Source organism: Penaeus monodon, chromosome 37 (genome assembly GCF_015228065.2).
Source record: "Penaeus monodon isolate SGIC_2016 chromosome 37, NSTDA_Pmon_1, whole genome shotgun sequence".
NCBI classification, from domain to species: domain Eukaryota; kingdom Metazoa; phylum Arthropoda; class Malacostraca; order Decapoda; family Penaeidae; genus Penaeus; species Penaeus monodon.
Genome location: NC_051422.1, coordinates 31,410,505 through 31,415,504, shown reverse-complemented (window position 1 = coordinate 31,415,504; position 5,000 = coordinate 31,410,505).

Below are 5,000 nucleotides of genomic sequence, written 5' to 3'. Positions count from 1 at the left end.
GCCGTTGAAATTAAAGTCGGCCAATATATGATAAAACAGCCAGAAAATAACAGTAAAAGTAATCTCACTACTAAAGGCTAATGCGAGCTCTTTGGAACGCGTATGATGTTAAACATCCGTAATCCTTAAAAATAATGATTCAGAATAAAATATCAAATTCCCATCGTGCACTGCTTTATCATTTCCCCTTTAATATTACGTAAAATGATCATTCCCACGGGTGGTTATCGTCAAAGCTATCATAATGATGATGATGAAAGGCTCATTTCGGAGTAATGTTGGAATTGACATCAATATTTTCATTTGTTCATTATGTAATTCTCATCGTCACAATCATCATTATGATTGTGGGCATTTTATGATATCGTGACATATTATTTACATTAGGGTCGTCGCTACCATGTTTATCGTCACTGTCAGCGATTTTGTCACTGTTACGAATTGCGTTGTGTTACTTTGACAATTCGAATGTTATCAGAGTTTTGCTTGTTATCTCTGTCTTCTTCTTTCTCTGTTACTATATTTATTTGTCGTGTTCATATAGCTATATTCATATTCTAAACTATCTGTTTCTGTATGTGGATATTCGTCTGTCTATCTGACTCTTTCTCTCTCCCTCCCTTTCTCTCTCTCTCTCTCTCTCTCTCTCTCTCTCTCTCTCTCTCTCTCTCTCTCTCTCTCTCTCTCTCTCTCTCTCTCTCTCTCTCTTCTTCTTCTTCTTCTTCTTCTTTTCCCTCTCTCTCTTTCTTTCTCTCTGTACACATAGCATCCTAAGGAGAGAAAGAGCACTGCATAATAACATCCTTTGGATCCTCTCCTCCATCCTTCCGCCCATCCTACTGCAATCATTATCATTTTCTCCTCCTGCCATCCTCAGCTGCAGAGGAACAAAGCAAGGGAACATACTGTGAGCTTCCCTTCCGCCCACGCTACCATCACCCTTTCGCCCATCCTAGCATCCTCCATCCCCCATCCATACCGCCCTCCTCCCGCCTACCCTCCCGCTCGCCTTTCGCCCATGCTACTGTCCTTCATCCGCCATCCTGCAGTCTTCCTTCCGTCCATCCTACCAGCCTCTTTCTGCCAGAGAGCAATACAAAAGAATATTCTTTGGCCCCTTCCCTCCCCCTTCGACCCTCCCTCCCCCTGCCCCCTTCGCCCCCTCCCCCTCCCCCCGTCCCCCTCGGCCAGCCTGCGCGTATGACCCTCTCCCCGACACTGACGTATGTAGGAACTCTCGGCGGAGGGAGATATATCTTGCAATTTACGTGGTATTTCAGATATTCCAGGGGTTCCTCTCCTGTGGTTTATCTTCTGTAGCCTTTTCCCCTTTTTCTTTTATTGTGTTTTTTTTTCTATTTTTCCTTTCTCGTACGTTGAAATGTTTTAACTTACCGTGGTTTTGCTTCTTTTTCTCTCGATTTTCCTTTTCTCTCTTCACTTCCCTCGTACTTTTTGAATGTTCTGATTTCGTTTTGATCAGGGCGCTGGGAGCCTACAGTGTCGAATTAATAGAATGGGAATTTCGTCTCTTTTGTTCCCATGACTTGTATAATTTCATTTTCTTTGTGAATACATTACAGGTCTCATTTAATTTTGCAGGTAACGTGCGCAACCTGACAAACAACAGGTAACCAATTAGCTTTAATGAATGTTTTATCAACAACAGCGAGCGAGTTAATGATTCATATCTTTTCCACAACAAAGTCGCACCGAAATCTGCGATCCAAGTGGATGGTCCATCAAAACAAGCCCCCGGAGCTGCCCACTAATCCCCGTGGGTGAGGGATTATCGGCAATCGGCAGACGCTTTTAAGCCTTTGCTGTTAATGACCGGAAACGAGGAAGGGGGAGGAGAGGAAGGAAGAAGAATTGGGAAAAAGGGGAAGAGGGAGACGAATTGGGAAAAAGGGAAGAGGGGAAGAGGAAGAACAAAATGTTAAAAGGGGGGAGTGGGAAGGGAAAGATGAACTGGGAAAAAGGGAAGAGGGGAAGAGGAAGAAAAATTGGGAGAATGAGGGTAAGGGGAAGAGGAAGAGATGGAGGGAGAGAAAAAGGAAAAGAAAAGGAAGATCGACAAAGAGTGAAGAGAGATAGTGGATGGCGAGAAAGGATGAAGGGAAAAGAGCAAGGACAAGGAGAAAAAAAAAATAGATGAGACACAGAGCCAGAGAGAGAGAGAGAGAGAGAGAGAGAGAGAAAGAGAGGGAAAAGAGAGGAAGAGAGAGAGAGAGAGGGAGAAGAGAGAAAGAGAGAGAGAGAGAGAGAGAGAGAGAAAGAAGAGAGAGAGAGAGAGAGAAAGAGAGAGAGAGAGAAAGGGAGAGAGAGAGAGAGAGAGAGAGAGAAGGAGAGAGAGAGAGAGAGAGAGAGAGAGAGAGAGAGAGGAAGAGAGAAGAGAGAGAGAGAGTGAGATGAGAGAGAGAAGAAGAGAGAGAGAGAGAGAGAGAGGAGAGAGAGGAGGAGAAGAGAGGAGAGAGAGAAAGGGGAAAAGAAAGAGAGAGAGGAGAGAGAGGATGAGAGAGAGAGAGACAGAGATACGAGAGGAGAGAGAGAGAGAGAGAGAGAGAGAGAGAGAGAGAGAGAGAGAGAGAGAGAGATACTAGTTAGATAGATACATATGTATATATTCATATGTACATAGATATGTGTATATATATATGTATATATATATATATATATATATATATATATATATATATATATATATATATATATAGAGAGAGAGAGAGAGAGAGAGAGAGAGAGAGAGAGAGAGAGAGAGAGAGAGAGAGAGAGAGAGAGAGAGAGAAGAGAGAGAGAGAGAGAGAGAGAGAGAGAGGAGAGAGAGAGAGAGAGAGAGAGAGAATATCAAAAGAATATAAAAAAAGAGAGAAAGCCGGGAGAGAGAGACAGCCATTACGTACTAGGACACAAGACCCAAGACCCACGCAAAGGTACTGGGAAGCCCGTAACCAAGCGCCATAATAGGCCGATTTCTACTGTCAGAAGATTAGCTAGTTTATCACGTAGACACGGAAGGGGGCGATAGCAACGCATAATTACATAACGCGATGCGGTTGTAATGACAGACTGATGTGACGGGGAAATAGAAATTGGCTCCCGAACCTAATTTTAATTCGGCAAAACAATACATTTATCTTGCTGTTTGTTGAATTTCTCCCGTGACGTTTATAATATCACGTGACATGCAAAAATGTTAGTAATATCATGATTTTTTGGGACCGAACGAGAATGTGTTTGGTGGAATAGAAAGAGTTGAATGATGACAAGGGAAGGGACTAGGGTTGGATGGCTGTAATTATAGTGATAACGATAATGATAGTGGTAATAATCACATAATTAATGATAATGACAATGCTAATAATGATAATGATAATTAATGAAGATGATGATGATGATGATGATGATGATGATGATGATGATGATGATGATGATGATGATGATAATAATAATGATGATAATAATAATGATTACTAATAATGATACTACTACTACTACTACTAATAATAATAATAATAATAATGATAATCATAAAATAATAATAATAATAATAATAATGATAATAATAATGATAATAATAATAATTGCTATAATTATTGTTATTATCATTATTACGACCACTGTTATTGTCATTAGCACTAACTAAGTAGGAATAGAGAAAATCAACGAAGAAAGGGAAAAAGCGAAAGAGAAGAGGACGAAGTGGCGAGTGAAATGGGAGAGATAGGATGCCCTGCATTATTATGTGAAGGATCTTGGGCGCAGCGATATCGGAGAATTTAATACGCAGCGAGAGAGGAGCGCGAGGTCCCTGGCGGGCAATACTGACTGCAGGAGGGCAGCCGAGAGGCCCTTCGGCCGCGTACGTGAGAAGGGGTCAGCAGGCCAACAACCTCCCTTCTAATTCATAGTCGAATGTAATTATACAGTTACTGTCCTGCAGGTATTTTGCGTGTGGCCGCGTGCATGGCCAAGCATCTGTGCGGGCAACTATATTTCTGCATTTCCGTGCGTAAATATTTGCAAACTTTTGCAAATATTATAGTACTATCGATGTGCGAGCGCGCGTGCGTGTGTATTTATGCATACATTCATATCTATATATTTGTATGTCTTTGTGAGTATATATATATATATATATATATATATATATATATATATATATATATATATATATAATATATATATATATATATATATATATATATATATATATATAGTTATATATTGTATGTATGTATGTATGTGTGTGTATATGTATATATATATGTATATATATATATATATATATATATATATATATATACATATTCATACACACACACACACACACACACACACACACACACACACACACATATACATATATATATATATATATATATATATAATATATATATATATATATATATATATATATATATATATATATATATATATATGTGTGTGTGTGTGTGTGTGTATATGTGTGTGTGTGTGTGTGTGTGTGTGTGTGTGTGTGTGTGTGTGTGTGTGTGTATGTATGTATGTTTGAATCTATCTATCTATCTATCTATCTCTATCTATCTATCTATATATATATATACATATAGATAGATAGATAGATAGATAGATAGATAGATAGATAGATATTTATATGTATATATGTATATGTATATATATATATAGTTATATATTATATGTATGTATGTATGTGTGTGTATGTGTGTGTATATGTATATATATCTCTTCTTTTAACGGTAGGTTCATGTCTGAGCCGCCGTGGTCACAGCATGATACTTCATTGTAGTTTTCCTGTTGTGATCTCTTGGAGTGAGTACGTGGTAGGGTCCCCAGTTCCTTTCCACGGAGAGTGCCGGTGGCACCTTTTTAGGTAATCATTCTCTCTATTTATCCGGGCTTGGGACCAGCACTTGACTTGGGCTGGCTTGGCCACCCAGTGGCTAGGTAGGCAATCAAGGTGAAGTTCCTTGCCCAAGGGAACAACGCGGCGGTCGGTG